Consider the following 21,458-nt stretch of genomic DNA (forward strand, 5'->3'; position numbering starts at 1 on the left):
AAATCAAATGTGTATCGGGTTCAGTCTACCCACAGTATTGTGCAAGAATAAAGCTAAGGAAGATTTCAGGTAACAATGAAAGAAAAAGACAAAGGAAGGACAGACTCTTAACATTTCATGGCACCCACTTCTCATCTTTCATTAGCTCTGACTTTGTCTCATTGTAAGGCCGAGCTACAAGAAAGGCTGGGAAATGTACACTTGTTTGGGGCAATTATGTGCCCAACTAAAATTCTATTGTTATAAAAGAAAAGGATAATGAATATTAAGGCATAAGTAGCATCAGCTGCCAGACAGAGATCAGGTCTTCTACTGATTATTTTAACTCACTTTAAACAGTATAACCACATCACAGAAAATCTTTTTAAAGGTAGAATTACACATAATCTCATCATTGTAATGTAACAACTCTTTTCATTTGTTTATATCTTTCTAAATACGTACATATTTTCACTTGGCTGTAATAATAAATACAATAGATTTAAAATTTTTACCTAATATATTATACCTTAAACATAATACATTTAAAAAAATAATTTTTAATGGCCACATGATAGCCCATTGTGTTGATGTGGCATAATTTACTTAACCATACCCATATCATTGAACATTTCCATGACTCTAATTTCTCATTGTTGTTGCTAATTAACACTAGAGTGAGTATCTTCATAGATGTTTTTCCTTCAGTTATCTTTCTGTTACTTATTTTTGACCTAATTGCGCTGTAATCAGAAAGCATGATTTGTATGATAGTGATTCTAGGAAACTTGTTGGCTTTATAGCCAAGTATATGGTTGGTTTTCATAAATGTTTCTTGCATCCTTAAGAAAAAATATACCTTGTCTCTAGTTGGATACATGATTCTATTCATGTCCTTTTGATCAAGCTTATTAATTATTTACATTTTCTTTATGCTACTAATTTTTTATCTGTGTGACAACAGTTACTGAGAAAGGTATATGTTATATCAGTTTCTCCTCATACTTCTGTCAGTTTTTGCTTTATGTTATTTGAAGATATCATCAGGTACATATGTAACTTCAGAATTAGTGTTTCTTCCTGGCAAGTTGAATGTTATCTTTATGTAGTTACTATCTTTATTCCTTTTTTTTTTAAAGATTTTATTTATTTATTTGACAGACAGAGATCACAAGTAGGCAGAGAAGCGGGCAGAGAGAGGAGGAAGCAGGCTCCCAGCTGAGCAGAGAGCCTGATGCGGGCCTCGATCCCAGGACCCTGGGATCATGACCTGAGCCGAAGGCAGAGGCTTTAACCCACTGAGCCACCCAGGCGCCCTCTTTATTCCTTTTTAAAAATATATTTATTTATTTGAGAGAGTGAGCGATAGAGCATGAGCAAAGGGAAGGACAGAGGGAGAGGGAGAAGCCAACTCCCTGCGAGGCAGAGCCCAATGCGGGGCTCCATCCCAGGACCCCAAGATCATGACCTGAGCCAAAGGCAGACACTTAACCGACTGAGCCACCTAAGCACCCCATTATCTTTATTCCTAATAAATTCCTCTGTTCATAACAGAACTACTCTAGCTTTCTTCTGGTTAGAGTCGGCCGGGCATGTCCTTTTCCATCTTTTCACATTTTCAACCTTTTTATGTGTCAGAGACTTGCTAGATGCTCACTAATTCCATTTCTTCTTCCTGGAAACACAGGAGTAACCCCAGCTCTCTGCAGTTATGCTAGGACCACTGAGGAATGTTGGCAGAAGCGATGTATGCCACTTCTAAGCTCAGCCCCTAAAATGCCGTGCATAGTCTGATATATGCCCTCTCCCCTGCTTACATGGCTCAAGGCAAAGAACTCCAAGATGGTAAAACTAGGATCGACAGATCCCAGATTCCTAATGTCACTAACTGAAGGAGTGACAGCTAGAGCAGCAGCCTCACCCGATGAACGGTGATGTGAGCAAAAATTACGGCTTGTATTAAGCCCCACTGATCTTAGGGGTGTTCGTGCCAGCAGCTAACATTAATTATTCTGATATACCATGTCTTTGTATTTTAGGTTTTCACTAGGACACAGGAAATATCTGGATTGTTTTGTTTTGTTTCATTTTAGTCCAATCTGAGGATATCTTTCTTTTGACTGGTGAGTTCAGAACACTTACACTTCATTGTGATTTTAATTAATTGTCTGCGGAATTCTCTTTATCTTTATTTTGTGATATCAGTCCTGCTTTTGCTCTCTCTTCTCCGCTTCCTGTTTTCTTTCAGATTATTCTTTTGATTCCACATTTTCCCCTCTATTGGTTTGGAAGTTGTGTACTTTCTCTTCTTAGTGATTACTCTTAAATTTCAGCGTGTGTACTTAAAATTTAAATCAATAGCTCCACCCCCTCCCAAACTATCCAGGGGCTTAAGGATGGCCAATCCCCATCCTCTTGTCTTAAAAGTTATTGTTAGCCAATATTTTAGCACCATCTTATTTTTTAAAGGATTTTATTTATTTGACAGACAGAGAGAGAGAGGTCACAAGTAGGCAGAGGCAGACAGAGAGAGAGGGGGAAGCAGGCTCCCTGCTGAGCAGAGAGCCCGATGCGGGCCTCCATTCCAGGACCCTGAGATCACAACCTGAGCCGAAGGCAGAGGCTTAACCCACTGAGCCACCCAGGCACCCTTAGCACCATCTTATTTTTAACCTCCAAATTAGACATTATTGTTGTTTTATAAATCCCAGACTTTCCTTCTGGGATCATTTCTCTTTATCCTTATGTATACTCTTAAAAGCGCCTTTCATGTGCACTTTTTGGTGATAACTCTTACAGGTTTTGGTTTTCTGAAAATGCCCTCATTTCGTCCTACTCTTAAGTACATAATTTAAGTCATATCAAATTCTACATAGACAGTGGCTTTCTCTCAGCAAGGTTAAGTTATTGTTCCACTGTTGCTGCCAGGCTAGTTTTTCCTTTTAGATGATCTCTCTTTTCTCTCTGACAACTTTGAAGATTTTCTCTTTGCATTTTGTGCTCTTCAGTTATGCGGAAGAGCGATTCTTCCCATCTTCTCTCTCATCTACCTCCATTTTGTCTCACTTTACTGTCCTTTGAGAGTCTGGCTTTATCCAGATGCCTCGGTTCCAATTCCCTACCTTCCCTGAGTCCAAGATCTTTTCTCCCACACATATGAGGTCGTTAAAACCCAAGACTTTAGGTTCCTGAGAGTGACGAATGTGCTTGGAGTCATCAATCACAGACCACAGTTTGGAGCTCCCTCTTTATTTTTCACTCCTGAAGATTTTCCTTCTTACAAGCTTAATGATACCTTTTTTAAAAGGATTTATTTATTTTGGTCGGGGGAGAGACGGGGAAGAGGGTCAAGCAGACTCCCTGCAGAGCGCAGACCCCCCCACCCGCAGACCCGGCTCGATCTCAGTGCCCTGACATCATGACCCAAGCCTAAACCAAGAGTCAGACACTTAGTGGACTGTACCACCTAGGCAGCCTCTCAACAAAACCTTTTAGAAGACGTTTTTCTGTATTTTTTTTTTTTAGGGTTTCTTTGGTTTTTGCAGTGGAATGGTTTTTCAGACTCTATAGTCCACCATTTTGTCATCATAAATGAAAGTCCACATTGTCTCTTCATTCTGTTGAATTCTATCCTCACGATAAAATCTTGAGAGTGGTACTACTTACTGCATCAGAGAGCTTAAGAATTTTTATAGCTATTCACATACATTGTTGGATTGCTTCCCAGCCATTCTCTTCTTGAGTGGTGAGTACTATATTTGTTCATCCACTTCTTGGAGACAGAGTAGTACCAGTAGCGAATGGGCTTTGAATCACTCGAACGTGGTTCTCCCTCTCCCTACCCCATCTCTCTCTTTCCTTCCACTCTTAACATGTATTGAGAATAGAGAAATATTTTCTTTACAAGTTTTGTTATGGTTTGAGACGTGAGAGAATTAAGAAAGAAACCACCACTTGAGAAGGAAAGAATGAAGATACACATAGAAGAACTTTAGGCTAAAAATGCTGTTAGTTTCAGCTCTACCCTCAAACCCCAATAAAATTAAAGTAGAGAGATCTTTTTTAAAGGCATAAACCTTCAATGATAAAAAGAGAACAGAGAAAACAGAGACAAAATTTTGTCAGTTGGAAAACTTACAAATGGTAGTTTTCATTTCATTTCATTTCATTTCATTTCATTCATAGCAGGTCTGAGAAATTGAACTTGAACTGGCTGTAAGGAAAGCTATGAAACCACTTCACACCATGGGACCCCCACAAGACTCAAGAATTGGCAACAGCAAACAAGTTACCTTTGGAAGTGAAGGGTGAAGGGAAAGGATTTGGCTGAAAATCTGTGTAAGAAGAAATTAGAACACCAAATCCCTTCCCCACTGTTACGGGTTGAATTGTGTCCTGTCCTCTCCCTGGGAAAAGATGTTTTGAAGTCCTACCTCGGAATGTGACCTTATTTGGAAATAGAGTTGTGGCAGATGTAATTAGTTAAAATGAGGTCATACAAGATAGGGTGGGCCCCTAATCCGTTTGGACTGGTGTCTTCAACAGAATCAGTTAAAACAGGAATTGAAGGGGTTGCGTCTACGGATCAGAAAATCGGGGAAAGAGAGGTAGAGCCTAGTGGATTTTATATAATCATTGTAGAACTATTTGACCTTTAAGACTCTGTGCAAGTATGAATTTTATTTTAAAAACTAAAAAAAAAAAATGTAAACACAAGAAAGCAGGAGAATTGTTGGGACAGAGAGACAAGAGTGTGCCAGAATAGACAATTCTTAGCTTGCTCAAGCTGGTTGTGAAATTTCTGGAAATTTCATGAACCACTTGTTAAATACAGCCATTATTAAAAAAGAAATTGTATAAGCTTATGATTGAGTAAATTATTATATTAAAAGCACAGTTAGTTACTCAAAACTCATCACTTCTGGGGCACCTGTGTCACTCAGTGAGTTAAGCGTCTGCCTTCGGCTCAGGTCATGATCCCGGAGTCCTGGGATGGAGGCCTACTTTGGGCTCCTGGGGTCTGCTTCTCCCCCCCTTTCTGCCCCTCCCTGTGTTTGTGCTGTCTCTCAAATAAATAAAATCTTTTAAAAAAATCATCACTTCCTACTAACTTTACATTCTACTATGATCCTCTGGCCTCAATGTTATTTATGTGTATTGCATCTCTCTGGTAGAAATGCCAAACAACAGTGTGCTACTGGACAGCTCTGCTCACCTCTGTGTTGTGATATCATGTTGAATGTTTATTTCTTAAACATTTTTTTAATTTCTTAAACATTTTAATTAAGTATAACACATTTATAGAAAACTGGATAAAACATATATACAGCTTCATGAATTATTGTAAGGCAACACACTTTTGTAACTACCATCCATGTCGGGAAAAGAACCATGGCCGACCACTGCAGAAGCTCTCAACTTGCTCCTCCTTTCCTACGAGTAACTGGACTTTTGACTCTTCTGGTAACCATGTCATTTTTTTATAGTTTCATCACCAAGTATGCATCCACAAACACAAACACTATGGTTTCTTTTCCCCTATCTTCTTCATATGGCTTTTACCTCTTTTTAATCTGGAGGCCCCGCCCCCTCTCTTTGTCCCCTTGCAAGTTGTTGACAAACCAGGTGGTTTTTTTTTTTTTTTAAGATTTTATTTATTTATTTGACAGACAGAAATCACAAGCGGGCAGAGAAGCAGGCAGAGAGAGAGGGGGAAGCAGACTCCCCGCTGAGCAGAGAGCCCAATTCGGGGCTTGATCCCAGGACCCTGGGATCATGACCTGAGCCGAAGGCAGAGACTTTAACCCACTGAGCCACCCAGGTGCCCCCAAACCAGGTGGTTTATCCGTAGCATCTGCCATGGTCTGCATTTTGCCGACTGAATTCCCATGGGATAACTTAGCATGTTCTTCTGCTCTCTGTATTTCCTAGAAATCGGTAGGTGCATCTAGAGACTCATTCTTTATTATTAACAACAATGACAACAGCCAAAATACTATTCAGCAACTATGTATTGAACACTTACTACATGCCTGAATGGGATGCTATAAAAATATGAAGTAATTTTTTTTAAGGACTTTCATTCATTCAGGCAACAGACAGGCTCTTCTCGAGGGACAAATTGTTCTGGTTCGCTCTGTAACGTTAGCTTGGTTGCCAACTCAAAAGTCATCTCCGAAAGTGTTAGGCCTTATGTGCAAAACATACATTAACTGACAGAGGGACTAGTGATAATAGTTCAGAAGTGGTGCAGCAGTGCCTTCCTGAAGAACTAATTAATGGTAGAACCACTTGTACAGAAAAACCTCTGGTCTGTTTTTCACAGCTGGTTTTAACACCGGTACATTTACGAAGCACTGCTGACAATGATGGCAAATTTCATAGGAACAGTTTCTAGGAACTCAGCAATAAAGGATTTTTAAAAAGAAGAAGAAATGTCATTATATATTACTAAGTAATCAGAACCCTAAGTTACAAAAAGGACGCAGAATAGTAAGATTTTATAACTCGGTGCTTTCAGCTTTTTCCTATGAGAAAGCAGTATTTTAATACTCTAACTAATGCTGATTACTTTTAGAATAATACTGACAACTTGAAGAAATGCTGATTTGCTGAAAATCCAGCATGAAGGCTTCCTGTTCATGAACAGGACTTGTCTAAGATGTTTTAAGTATGGTTTAATTTAAAATAGTTTTTAGGGGTACCTGGGTGACTCAGTGGGTTAATCCTCTACTTCAGCTCAGGTTGTGATCCCAGGGTCCTGGGATCGAGCCCCACATCAGGCTCTTTGCTCGGCAGGGAGCCTGCTTCCTCCTCTCTCTCTCTGCGTGCCTCTCTGCCTACTTGTGATCTCTCTCTCTCTGTGTCAAATAAATAAATAAAGTCTTTAAAAAATAGTTTTTTAAAATTTTTATTTATTTGTCAAAAAGAGAGCGCACAAGCAGGGGGAGTGGCAGGCAGAGAGAGAGGGAGAAGCAGGCTCTCTGCTGAGCAAGAAGCCTGACGTGGGGCTCCATCCCAGGACCCGAGATCATGATCTGAGCTGAAGGCAGACACTTAACTGAGCCAACCAGGCGCCCCTAGTTTAAAATAGTTTTGTGGCTTATTTTCATAGTGTACTAGTGAACATTTTATGTTATATGTATGTTTCTAAAATTAGTTTTAGGAACACGAACTTAATTCACTTCTACTATTAAATCTTTGCTTGAAAGTAAGGTAAGATGTTCATATTTGTGGACCAAGAAGATAGGAAAGAGTGAAGATTGCCCCAAACCTCAAAATTTTTAACTCTACTCTATAATTTTACAATATTATATTCAGCTATGATTCATAGAAATGACATTAAGTTTAAAATATTCATGTGTATCATTTTTTAAAGTTCTCCAAGAGGAAGTCATTTCCTTCTGTATTTTTGGAAAAGTGAATATTCATTTCTTCCTCATAATATTAAATTATGACAATCCTTGGCATTCAAATTAACCTGTCAAATTATATTCTGCAAAATTCTCCAACATTTGCAGAGATATGAGAACTTCTAAAAGTGAAAATATTAGGATATAATGGTTATCGGTCAGACTGAAAAAATAAATACCAAAAATTACACTATTCCATCATGGACTACTAAGAAAGAACCAAACACAACCTGAGCTTATTTTGGATCAATAATTATTACAGGTTTCTATAAATAACAGGCCTCCAGTGTTAAAAGATGTTAGATCAGCATTTCCGGAAATCTATGACTAATGCCATTATACTATCTGTCCCAGGGAGTTTTATTATGACATCATCTCTTCAGAAACTTTAAATATTAATCCATAGGTTATTCTCAGCATGCAATCCATTACTTTTTTTTCCTCATTCAGAGTACTTTCTCATTTAGCACAAGCAAGTTAATGTAATTCTTCCAACATATTAAGGAAAGTAAGATCAGATCGTGATCTTCAGGTTTACATCAATTTAAAGTAAGTAAAAATGCTCTATGCAAAGACTATACTTTGCCAGTCCCTTTTTGCCTTCCCAGATTATTTCTGAAAACACAGCATCAAAGGAATATTATTTTTGACAAAAATTTTACAGAGTCATTCCCAGGAATATATTTCTACAGTTTGAACAATTTTGGAATAAATTAAATCATGGTATTCATATTTTCCTTCTAAAGAATGCAAACCGTTCTCTGGAAGGTAACTTTTCTGTGTCCCAACTGTGGTTCCCTCCCCAGTGTGGCAGCTGCTGCGCAGGGGCTGGTCCTCGCCCGTTGCCTTCACTGCTTTGGTGCACGCGGCCTCACCGCCAACTTAGCAGCCCCTGACCACCTTTTTTTTTTTCTTATTCACAAATTCTGTATTCCTGTTTAATGGCATCATTAGGAAGACCATTGCAATGGGCTGATGGGTAGACAACTTTTTAAATTTAAACCTGGGGGTGGTGTGCCTGGCTGGCTCGGTTGAGCATCTGCCCTTGGCTCAGGTTGTGATCCCCCCCCCCCCCCCGGGGCCTGGGATCTAGCCCTGGGTCCCCTGCTCAGCGGGGAGTCTGCTTCTTCCTCTCCCTCTGCTCCTCCCCCCATAAATAAATTTAAACCTGAGAAGTTGTGATTTTGTAAATTGTCAGGATAGTGAAACAGCTGTGAAAAGAAGAGCAGAGTGGACTGAAAGACAAATGCAAAACCTGGAAAAGGAATAACTATTGGGAGCGACAGGTAAAACTGACGCTTTTGTTTTTTAAAGATTTTTATTTATTTATTTGACAGACAGAGATCACAAGTAGGCAGAGAGGCAGGCAGAGAGAGACCGGGAAGCAGGCTCCCCGCTGTGCAGAGAGCCCAATTCGGGGCTCGGTCCCAGGTTCTCAAGATCATGACCTGAGCCGTAGGCAGAGGCTCAACCCTCTGAGGCACCCAGGCTCTCCTTGTTTTTGTTTTTGATAAGTAGACTGACTTTTTTCAGGGCGTTTAGCTGACAGAGCCCACTGAGGCTGGTTTTTACACTGCAGGTCAGGAGTGCCAAGTAATACCACTTGGGAGGGGCTCTTACTCTGTGCCTGAAGGAAGTTGGTGTGTAAATATCCCAGCTCCTTCTGTCTCTGGTGGAATAACTGAGGTGTGTGTGTGTGTGTGTGTGTGTGTGTGTGTGTGTGTTATCCTGATTCTCAGAACCTCCCGAGCACAATTAAATCTAATCACCCTCAGTGGTAAGAAACTTAACACACACTATATTGGCTGTCTTGTCTTCCTTGTCTTCCGTAGTAACTTCCTCTTTCGCCTCCTGAGATTTTCCTTTATTTGTTTGTTTCTGTACCTTCCAAATAAACTACTTGCGCTGGACTCCTTAGAGTCAGCTTCTGGGAAAACCAGCCTAAGACTTACCAGCTCTTACTGCTTTGGCTTATTCTTTCCTCCAAATTTGGACTCCGTTGTCATGTCCTGATTTTATAGGGCAGTGGAGAGAGCAAATGTCAACTTAGTTAGGAAATGACTCTTCCACTCCTTCTGACCAACCGGTCTTCTTTTTACACGAGTCATGGATAGTCAATGTAATTCCTTTGCTCCAGGGTATAGATCTCTACAATTGAATTTGGCTGGGGGTGGGGGGGCGGGGGCAGGGGGGGGGTGTTGTTCTCTATAGTCAAATCAATGTCCCAGTCAGGACTTGGTGATTTCATGAGTGTCTTCCACATTTAAAATTCTGTGAGTTTTGGCACCAATTCTATGGAAACTATTTCAGAAAATTGAAAAGGAGGGAATACTTCCCAACTCATTTTGAGTACAATATAGTACCCAAACCAGAAAAAAGGAGTACAAAAAAGAAAACTACACAAAAGTATCACTCGTGAGTTTAGACACAAAAAATCCACAAGAAAAATTCAGCAAATCAAATCCAGTAATATATAAAAAGAAGTATCCACCATGACCAAGTGGAGTTTATTCCAGGATGTAAAGGTTCAATATTTAAAAATCAACTAGTGTAGGGTGCCTGGATGGCTCAGTTGTTAAGCATCTGCCTTTGGCTCAGGTCATGATCCCAGTGTCATGGGATCAAGTCCCACATCAGGCTCTGCTCAGCAGGGAGCCTGCTTCTCCCTCTCCCTCTGCCGCTCCCACTGTGTGTGCTCCCTCACTCTCTCTCTGTCAAGTAAATAAATAGAATCTTAAAAAAATCAGTTAGTATAATCATCATATCAACATGCTGAAGTACAATAATCACGTGATGATATAAGTGATGCAGAAAAAGCATTTAGCAAAGTTAAACACTCATAATAAACACTCTCAGCAAATTGGGAATTAGGGGAACTTCCTCAATTTGATAAAGAGCATCTAAAAAAAAATTCTATAGCTAACCTCAGACATAATGGTAAAAGACCAAATGCTTTCCTCCTAAGATTAGGGAGAAGGCAAGAATGTCCACTTTCACTACTATTTTTTTTTTTTTTAGTTTTTATTTAAATTTCATTTAGTTAACAAACCGTGTCATATTAGTTTCAGGTGTACAATTTAGTGATTCAGCACTTCCGTACATCAGCTGGTGCTCATCAGGACAAGTGCCCTCCTTCATCCCCATCACCTGTCTCACCCATCCCCCACCCCCACCCACCTCCACTCTGGTAACCGTAAGTGTGCTCGCTATAATTAAGAGTCTGTTTTTTGGTTTCTCTCTCTCTCTCTCTCTCTCTCTCTCTCTCTCTCTCTCGTTTTCCCCTTTGTTTATTTTGTTTCTTAAATTCCACATATGAGTAGAATCATATTTATCTTTCTCTGACTGACTTATTACACTTAGTGTAATCCTCTAGTTTCATCCATGTCACTGCAAATGACAAGATTTCATTTTATTTTACAACTGAAAAATATTCCATTATATATATATATATGCCACATCTTTACTCATTCATCAATCGATGGACACTTGGGTTGCTTCCATATCTTGTCTATTGTAAATAATGCTATAAATATAGAAGTACATGTATCACTTTGCATTAGTGTTTTTGTATTCTTTGGGTAAATACCAAGGAGTATGATTGCTAGATCATAGGGTAGTTCTATTTTGAACTTCTTGAGGAACTCCATACTGTTTTCCACAGTGGCTGCACCCGTTTGCATTCCCACTGACAGTGTCCAAGTGTTCCTTTGTTCTCTTCAGCACCTGTTGTTTCCTGTGTTGTTGATTTTAGCCATTCTGACAGGTGTGAGGTGATATCTCATTCTGGGTTTGATTTGCGTTTCCCTGTGGTAAGTGATGTTGAACATCTTTCCATATGTCTGATGACCATCTGAATGTCTTGTTTGGAGAAATGTCTGTTCATGTTTTCTGCTCATTTTTTATGGGATTATTTGTTTTTTGGGTGTTGACTTGTGTAAGTTCTTTATATATTTTGGATACTAGCCCTTTATCCAATGTGTTATTTGCAAATACCTTCTCCCATTCTGTAGGCTGCCTTTAGTTTTGTTGATTGTTTCCTTTCCTGTGCAGAAGCTTTTTATTTTGATGTAGTCCCAGTGGTTTATTTTTGTTTTTGTTTCCCTTGACTCAGGAGACATATCTGGACAAATGTTGCTATGGCCAATGTCAGAGAAGTTGCTGCCTATGTTCTCTTCTAGAATTTTTATAATTTCAGGTCTCACCTTTAGGTCTTTCATCCATTTTGAGTTTATTTTTGTGAAGGGTGTGAAAAAGTGGTCCAGTTTCTTTCTTTTGCATGTTGCTGGTCAGTTTTCCCAACATCGTTTATTGAAGAGACTGTTGTTTTTCCATTGGATATTCTTTCTTCCTTTGTCAAAGATTAATTGACCATATAGTTGGGAGCTTATGTCTGGATTTTCTATTCCGTACTTTTGATCTATGTTTCTATTTTTGTGCTAGAGCCATACTGTTTTGATAACTGCTGCTTTGATATATAACCCGAAGTTCGAAACTGTGATGCCTCCAGCTTTCCTTTGCTTTTTCAAGATTTCTTTGGCTATTTGAGGTCTTTTGTGGTTCCATACAAATTTTAGGATTATCTGTCCTAGTTCTGTGAAAAATGCTGTTGGTATTTTGATAGGGATTGCATGAAATATGTAGCTTGCTCTGGGTATTACAGACATTTTAACAATGTTTGTTCTTCCAATCCATGAGCATGGAATGTCTTTCCATGTCTCTGTGTCCTCTTCAGTTTCTTTCATCAGAGCTTTATAGTTCTCAGCGTATAGGTCTCTCAGCTCTTTGGTTAGGTTTATTCCTAGGTATCCTATTGTTTTGATACATTTATAAATGGGATTGTTTTCTTAATTTGTCTTTCTGCTGCTTCATTTTTGGTGTATAGAAATGCAACAGATTTCTGTACACTGAGTTTGTATCCTGCGACTTTACTAAATTTGTTTATCAGTTATAGCAGTTTTTTTGTGGAGTCTTTAGCGTTTTCTATACATATGGTATCATGTCATCTGCAAATAGTGAAAATCTTACTTCTTTCTTACCAGTTTGGATGGCTTTTATTTCTTTTTCTTGTCTGACTGCTGTGGATGGGACTTCCAGTACTATGTTGAGTATAAGTAATGGGAATAGACATCCTTGTCTTGTTCCTGTCCTTAGGGGAAAATCTCTCAGTTTTTCCCCAGTAAGGATGACGTTAGCTGTGAGTTTTTCATAGATGGGCTTTATTATGTTGAGGTATGGTCCCTCTAAACCTACTTTGTTGTGGATTTTTATCACGAATGGATTACTTTCAACACTCTTATTCAGCATAGTACTGCAAGTCTTAGCCAGTGCTTTATTGAAAAAAAAAAGAAAAGAAAAAGAAAAAGGGGGAAAAAGGAAATAAGATCAGAAAGAAATATTGTATACTAACCCTATTTGCAGATGGCATTATTGTCTACATAAAACATCCCAAGGAATCTACCAAAAAAAACCCCACAAAACTTGTAGCACTAGTAAGTTCAGCAAGGATGCGGAGTACAAGATAAATACACAAAAATCCATCAATTCCTATAAACAGCAATAAACATGTGGAAACTGAAATTTAAAACAATACCATTTAAAATCATTACCTCCCCCAAAGAAACCCAAAACTAGGTAGGAATCTAAAAAAACACATAAAGGATCTGTATGCTGAAAAAATTTTAATGTTGCTGAAGGAAACCAAAGATTTAAATAAATGGAGAACCATACTGTGTTCATGAATTGGCAGACAATATAGTAAAGATGTCAGCTCTCTCCAAATTGATATACAGGTTTAACACAATTCCTATCAAAATCCCAGCAAGCCTTTTTTTTAGAGATATAGACAGGCTTATGCTAAAAGTTATATGGAAAGGCAAAGGAATTCAAATTGCTAACACAATTTTGAAAAAGAGGAATAAAGTGGGAACTCTCACTCTATCAGATGTTGGTACACTCTGTGGCTGCAGTCTAAATAGCACTGTGATATTGGTGGAGAAAGAGACACAGAGCTCAACAGAACAGGATGGAACCCAGAAATAGACCAAAACAAATACACCAAATTGATCTTCAACAAACATGCATAAGCAATTCAGTAGAAGAAGAATAGTTTTTTCAACAAATGGTGCTTCAATAATTGGACATCCATAGACAAAAGAAGAAGGAGAAGGAAGGAAGAAGGAAAAGGGGGGAAGGAAAGGGAGAAGTAGATTTAACCTCACACCAATATTTCTCATCTTTGGAACTTACCTCATTTTGGTTAATTTTTTTTAATACTACGTTATGTTAGTGACCAGTGGTTAATTTTTCATATGCCATTAACAGTGTTTCCAGTTATCTTTTCTGAAAGGGCCATGACTTCCTTAAATATCTGAAAATATTTGCCCTTGCACAGGATGAAGAGCTGGAACAGAGGCTGAATTACAGATTTGCATTCCTTTTCGGACAGAACTGCATTTTTTTCTCTCCTTTGGTTCCAGACTTGAGGTTCCATGCTGGTGAAATTAATAATACTTAATAGCATTTTGGTCAGATTGAAATGAGAGATCAACAATGATAACAGGCAAAGCAGCATGAACAGATTTTTTAAATTCAAGTTTTATGTTTTCTTGCCTTTTATTTACATCCTCCCTGACTTGACTAAAATAGTTCACATTTTAGCCAAATGTTTAAATGCATTGATTGAAGAATTTTAACTCTGCAAGTAAAAAGATGAATAATTTTCAAAGAAGAGAAACATAACAGCCTTCTTAATCCCTGTTTTTTTTGCTTCTGATAACTAATATACGGTAGGTGCCTTGTCAAGCATGACCATGATTACAATCTTCACATAGAAAATTGGGCCAGGGAAAAATATTCTCAACACACAATACACAAAACACAAATCTTAATTTAAAAAATTTCGACTGCTTTGTCAAGGTATGATTGACATATAGTGAATTGCACATATTGAAAGGACCATTTGATAAGTTTTAACATATATACATACCCATAAAACCATCACCACAATCAAAATAGTGAACATATCCTTCATCATCCACAGAAGTGTCCCTGTGCCACTTTAGTCCCTCCCTTCTGCCTTACCCAGCCCCCATCTCCAAGCAACCACTGATCTGCTTTCTGTCAGGATAAATGAGTTTGCATTTTCTAGAGTTCTGTAATAAATGGAATCAAATAGCATGTGCTCTCTTTTGGTCTGGCTTCTTTCACTCAGCGTAATTATTTGGAAACTCATCATGTTGTTGCATGTATCACTAGTTCATGTGAGTAGCATTCCATTGTTTGGATAGACCACATTTTATTTATCCATTCGTCAGTTGATGGACGTTTGGATAGTTTTTACTTTTTGACTCTTAAGAATAATGCTGCTAGGAATATTTGTATACAACCTTTACTCCCTACCTCTGGAAACCACTGATTTCTATTTTGCCTTTATAATTTTGCCTTTTTCCAGACTGCCGTATAAATGGAATCACACAGTACGTAGCTTTTTGAGACTTGCTTCTTTCACTTATCATAATGCATTTGACATTCTTCCATGTTGTTGCATGCATCAGGAACTCATTCCTTTGAAGTTTTTTTTAAAGAGAGAGAGAAGGGACAAGAGCCAGGTGGGGTTGGGGAGGCAGAGGGAGAGAGAGAATCTTAAGCAGACTCCACACCATCTCAGGGCTTGATCTCACTACCCTGAGATCATAACCCGAGCCCAAATCAAGAGTTGGATACTTAACCAATCGAGCCACCCAGGCACCTGGAATTCATTCTTTCTTAATGGTAATATTCCATCTTATTGATGTGCCACCGTTTGCTTATCCACTCTCTAGCTGAAGGATATCTGGGTTGTGTCCCATTTTTTACAATTCTGAATAAAGCTCCCATATACATTAGCATGCAGAGTTTTGTCTAAATGGATGTTTTCACTTCTCTTGGGTAAACAGGAGTGGGATCGCTGAGTGGTATGGCAAGTTGTACCAGTTTCCTATTGCTGCTAAAACAAATTTCCACAAACTTAGTGGCTTAAAACAACACAAATGTATTCTCTTATAGTTCTGGAGGTCAGATGTCCAGCATGACTCTTAAGTGGCTAAAATCAAGGTGCCACTAGGGCTGATTCCTTCTGGAAGCTCTGAGTAGAGAACCCTTTTCCTTGCCTTTTTCAGCTTCTAGTGGCCCCTTGTATTCCTTCTTCAGGTGGAATACAGGAGGATGGATGGAGGCCTTTTCTTCCATCTTCAAAGCGTATCACTCCAATCTCTACTTCCATCATCACATCACCTTCCCCTCTTACTCTGAATCCTTGCGTCCCTCTTAGAAGGACCATTGTGATTACATCAGTCCCACTCAGATAATTCAAAATAACGCTCTCATTTCAGTATCCTTAATTGAATCACATCTGCAGTTTGTTCTTTTTGCCATATAAAGGACCTTTAACAATGACAAGGACTGTGATGCGGGCATTTGGCGGGGGGGGGGGGGGGGGGGCTATTATTTAGCCTATGTATATTTAACTTTTCAAGAAACTGCCCAACTGATTTCCAAAGTGGCTGTAACGTTTTACATTCCCACCAGCAACTATGAAAGTTCTAGTTGCCCCATGCTTGCTTTGCCCTTGATACTATCAGTCTTTCTAATCTTAGCCATTTTAGAGGGAATAGAGTGGTATTTCATTATGGTTTTAATTTGCATTTCCCTAATGACTAATGATGTCGAGCAACTTTCCTTGTGCTTTTGTTGTTGTTGTTGCCCATACCTCTTATTCAGTGAAGTGTCTGTTAAAATTTTTTTACTATTTTCTTTTTAGTTGGGTTGTTTGTGTTCTTATTATTGAGTTTTGAGAGTTCATCATGTATTCTGCTTACAATATTTTTTATCAGATGTGTGTTGCAAAGATTTTTCTCAGGCTGTGATTTGTCTCTTACCTTTTCTTATGTTTTTCTTTTTCCTTTTCCTAACAGTGTTTTTCCAAGAGCAGAATTTTGATGAAGTCCAATTAATCGATTTTCTATGGATTGTCCTTATAGTGTCAGAGATAAGAAACCCTTGTCCAACCCAGGTCACAAAGATTTTCTTCTGTGTTTTCATCTAAAAGTTTTATTGTCTTAGGTTTTACATCTAGGTCTATGATCTATACTTAGTTCATTTTTGTACGTGATGTGAGGTATCCAGTGAGGTTTTTTTGTTTGTTTGTTTTGCACATGAACAGTGAGTGGTTCCAGCAACATCTGTTGAAGATATTATATTTCTAAAAATTGCTTTTTCACCTTTGTCAAAATTCAGTTCATATGTGGGTTTTTCTCTGGACTCTCTGTTCTAGTCCACATACCTATGAGTCTACCTTTTTGCCAATACCACAATGTCTTGATTACTCTAGCTTTGTATCAAGTCTTAAAATCAGTCTTCCAGTCTTCCAGCTTTGTTCCTTTTCAAAATTGTTTTTACTATTCTAGTTCCTCTGCTTTACCATATAAATTTCAGAGTCCACTTGACAATTTCTACAAAAAAAAGTCTTCCTGGGATTTGGGCTGGGATTGCATGGAATCTGCCTGTCAAATTAGGGAGGATTAACATTGTGTTATCTATTACTGCATAGCAAACTAACCCCCCATTAAACAGTCAACAACACCGAATACTTTTCATCTCACAGATTCTGTGGGTCAGGAATCAGGATGTTGGCTTAGCTGGAGTACCTCTGCCTGAAGACTTTTCACAAGGTTGTGATCAAGTTATCATCCCGGATTGAGGTGAAGGCTCAACTAGGGGAAGTTCTGCTTCCGAACTCACGTGGTTATTGGCAAGGCTACTGGCTGGAATCCTACATCAGTTCCTTGACCTATGGGCCTCTCTATAGAGCGGCTCACAACATGGCAGCTAGCTTTCCTCAGAGCAGGAGAGTGAGAGACTGCTCAATACCAGAGCCACAGACACTTTACCGTCTCCTCTGGGAAGTAACATCATTTTTGCCATTTTTTTTTAAATTAAAGGTGCATGACTAGGTATTGCCCACACTCAAGAGAAGGGAGTTATGCAAGGCTGTGAATACCAGAAGTTGGGAACCATTAAGGGCCATCTTGAAGGCTGCCTGCCACAGGCATCTTATCAATGAGTTTTACAATTTATGAAGATATTATTTATTGGGGCGCCTGGGTGGCTCAGTGGGTTGAGCCTCTGCCTTCGGCTCGGGTCATGGTCTCAGGGTCCTGGGATCGAGCCCCGCATCAGGCTCTCTGCTCAGCAGGGAGCCTGTTTCCCTTCCTCTCTCTCTCTCTGCCTGCTTCTCTGCTTACTTGTGATCTCTGTCAAATAAATAAATAAAATCTTTCTTAAAAGATTAAAAAAATAAAATAAAAATTTAAATTTCAAATTGTTTATTGCTGGTATACAGAAATACAGTTGTATATGTATATTGTATATTGACCTCATGTTCTATGACCTCAGTAAAGCCACTTATTAGTTCTAGTAGTTTTTGGTAGGCTCCTTAGGTTTTTCTACATAGGCAAGTTGTTTTATTTTTCCTTTCCTGATATGCGTGCCTTTCTTTCCCTGGCCTTTTTCACTGGCTAGGACTTCCAATACAAGGTTGAATACTGCTCCCTATTCCTTCTTACATCCCAGATGTTCTTTTTAGAATCATTTTTGTCCTTCTGGGATATATTTTTTAAAAGTTCCCTTAATGATATCTGTTAATGTCTGAAAATACCTTTATTTCACCCTCATTCATAAAAGTTTATTTGCTGGGTATAAAATTCTAGGTTGACAGTTATTTCTCTTGCCACTTCAAAGGTATTATTCCACTGCCTTCTGGCTACTGTTATTGGAAAGTCTTCTGCTTGTCTTTGTTATCCTGCAGTTTTATTACTATGTGCTTAAGTGAGGATTTATTTTAATTACTCTGCTTGGAATTCTTGGGTTTCTGCATCAGAAGATTGGTGTCTTTCATTTCTGAAACCTTATCTCTTTGTATATTGTCTTTCCTCTATTATTGTTCTTAACTCCTGGAGCATACATTGGACCTTCTCTAGGCTGTATTTCCCTTAACCCTTAGTTAATACTTTCTATCATTCTGTCCTTTTGTCCTATATTGGTTATTTATTAGATCTACCTTCTAATTCTTTAATTCTGCCCTTAGTTCTATCTGCTATTTATAGCATCCTTTGAGTTTCTAATAAATTATTACTTTTTATTGTATAAACTCCTATTTGATTTTCTTCCAAATCTGTCCAGTCTGTTGTCACACTGTGTGCACCCTTATCCTAGCAATGCTATCTTTAATTCTTTATACACAATTAACATCATAGTTTTATACTCTGTGTTTGAACATCCCACAATCTGTAGTTTGGGGTGGGTGTGTGTGTGCAAGGCACACACACACGCCTGATCTTGAAGTTTGATGTGTATGCTGATCCTTGGGGATTTAGTGATTTTTTTTAAAATTCTGAATTTGTAACTTTATGGTAATTCTTTGAAGTCTATAAACGTATTCCTCCAAAGAAAAATTTTTGTTTTCTTCAAGCAGTTTTCTATGGGTACTACCGAGGTCTGCTTTGAACTCTATTTTTGGCACAGGGTTTATTTTGAGTCACAGAGATTCAGGTTTAGATCTGGCCCACATTCACGCGAATTTGCTTGTACTTTGCCATTCCCAGGGAGTTCACTTCTTCCGGCCCTGTCCGCAGGGTGGGCCTTTTCTAGTTGAACTTCTTGAGGCTGTTGCTCTTGGGCCCTCCTGCCTTTATAAAAGGGTCCAAGCTGACCTTTCACTCTGCTTGGGCTCTAAGCTTTGTCTCCTGTCCCGCACAGCAAGGGCTGATTAGAACCTGGCTCTAGGCTGTCAGGAGCCAGCAGATACCTCCACAGAAAATATGATTTCTAGCTCATGTAGATTTGTGCTTTCCTATCATTTCTGCCCCTCACCCCATTACTTACCTACCACTTCTCTACATATCAAAATATTAAAACCTCTTTCTTGGCCATTTACTGCTTTCTGAACTAGAAGGAGTTTCTCTAGACATCTAGCCAGCATATTCTTGGAAACACAAGTCCTGCTGTTAAAATATTAGTGTTTTTCCTTTGCAGAAATTTTTCCTATGCAGATGTATAATCTGTGTAATAGGAAAACACCATGCATAGTGCTTTCTAACCTGTCGTTATCATTTAGCAACATATTTGGAACCACTTTTTACGTGAATAAATGTAACAGGGATGCTGTGGGTGTAGGAAACAGACACCAAGACCAAGATTTGAGTGCAGGAAGTTCATTAGGGAGTGCTTTGAAGATCAACACCATTGTGGAATGGAGTTAAGTAGGTTTAGGCAGAAGGGGGACATTTGGCAGAGTGCAGTTGTTAGTCCCCTGTGGAGTTTGATGTGGGCTGCCTTTGGGAAGGAGATGTGACATTGGGCAAGTCAGCCAACTTGAAGTGAGTGCAATTCCTAGAGCTAGCTGGCAGTTGAAGACTGTCAGCCTATTGCATTCCCAATATCTGCAAGTCCTGAAGGGGGATTGTGGGAAGTGAATCACAGTATCCACCATAGTGAGGGACATTTGGGGCTCCAACTAACAGAAGTCCAACCAACTCTTTTTTTTTAAAATACGGAACGCTTCATGAATTTGCATATCATCCATGCACAGGGGCCATGCTAATCTTCTCTGTATTGTTCCAATTTTAGTATATGTGTTGCTGAAGCGAGCCCCAACCAACTCTTGCTTAATGAATGGTTAATTCATGGTTAATGGTTAATATAAGGTCTGCAGTAGATGATTTTTTTTCCATCAACAGCATCTTTCCCTTTTATTAGGACAGCAAAACAAAAACAAAACAAAAAAACAAAAACCGCTTTCTCAAAGCCTCCAGTAGACTTTTCCTGATATTTCATGGACTGGAACCAGATCCTGTGGCCCCTTCTAGGTATAAGGGAAGCTGGGAAAGTGAGAACTAGATTTTCATGATTTTGTGCCTGGAGCAGTGAACACTGATGCCCCGAACAGTATCTGGATTCTGTTAGCAGAGAAAAAAGGAGAAAGGATTTTAGACATGCATCTCACACAGCCTGCCACAAATAGACCTCTACAAGATTATTTTGAATAATATATGGATATAACTTACTGAAATAGACCCCGTATTGCTGGAAATTTTGAATGTTGCCAACCTTTTGCTATTATCCACTGTGCTGCAATAAACATCCATGTTTGCCCAAATCCTCAATTCTTTGCTCAGGATGAAATGACAAATATGTAATTTCTGGGCCAAAAAAATGTACCTTTTTAAGGATTTTGATACAGATTACCATGATATACCAGGAATAGTTCTCTAAATGTATGTTTACAGGAGCAGTGAATGAAGAGGCCTACTTCCCCTAGATCCTTGCTGGCACTGGATATTAACATTCTTATTAATTTTCATCAGACTTATATTCTCTAAAAAGTAGCTTGCTTTAATTTGCATTTTGATTACGTTGTATTCACCACATTGATTCATTTTTTGAATTGTGGTCCAAAAATAGGATTTGTGTGGTTTCAGCATTTTGAAAATTATTGAAATATACTTAGGGTTTTGTTACTGTGCTATAAGGTTAATCACAGCAGGTCTGTAATTAGCTTGAGCTGTTTGCTTGAATTAAAACTCCTGCTGGAGGGCGCCTGGGTGGCTCAGTGGGTTAAGCCGCTGCCTTCGGCTCGGGTCATGGTCTCAGGGTCCTGGGATCGAGTCCCGCATCGGGCTCTCTGCTCAGCGGGGAGCCTGCTTCTCTCTCTCTCTCTCTCTCTCTCTCTCTCTCTCTGCCTGCCTCTCCGTCTACTTGTGATTTCTCTCTGTCAAGTAAATAAATAAAATCTTTAAAAAACAAAACAAAACAAAAAAAACTCCTGCTTGACACTGACTCCTGGTCAAAGCATGAAACACTGATATATAATGTCTCTGTAATCACGAGTCCAAAGGGTCTCAGAGCAGTTTGACCCAGCTCGTCGGCACTGTTTACTAATAACCATGAGATTAAAGACTCACACCTGTATCACTTGGGGTGATAACCCCCAGGCCTCGCCCCCACAGTTCTGTTGGTTCTGCACCCGGGATA

General features: G+C 39.0%; 1 long non-coding RNA gene and 1 other non-coding gene across 3 annotated transcripts; one reads left to right on the plus strand and one right to left on the minus strand.

Moving 5' to 3' along the window:
* Window positions 1-1,799: 1,799 nt before the first annotated feature.
* On the plus strand, window positions 1,800-5,093 carry LOC131821503 (uncharacterized). Of its 2 annotated transcripts, none has more exons than XR_009349929.1 (4): window positions 1,800-1,915; window positions 2,019-2,102; window positions 3,505-3,724; window positions 4,165-5,093. It is a non-coding gene; the product is annotated as an uncharacterized LOC131821503 (long non-coding RNA). The 2 variants fall into 2 exon arrangements; XR_009349930.1 differs by having other exon boundaries at window positions 1,806-1,910.
* A 14,878-nt stretch (window positions 5,094-19,971) lies between these two features.
* LOC131822276 (U6 spliceosomal RNA) lies at window positions 19,972-20,078 on the minus strand. The gene has a single exon (XR_009350157.1). It is a non-coding gene; the product is annotated as a U6 spliceosomal RNA (small nuclear RNA).
* Window positions 20,079-21,458: the final 1,380 nt, after the last annotated feature.

This window comes from Mustela lutreola, chromosome X, assembly GCF_030435805.1.
Source record: "Mustela lutreola isolate mMusLut2 chromosome X, mMusLut2.pri, whole genome shotgun sequence".
Lineage (NCBI taxonomy): Eukaryota > Metazoa > Chordata > Mammalia > Carnivora > Mustelidae > Mustela > Mustela lutreola.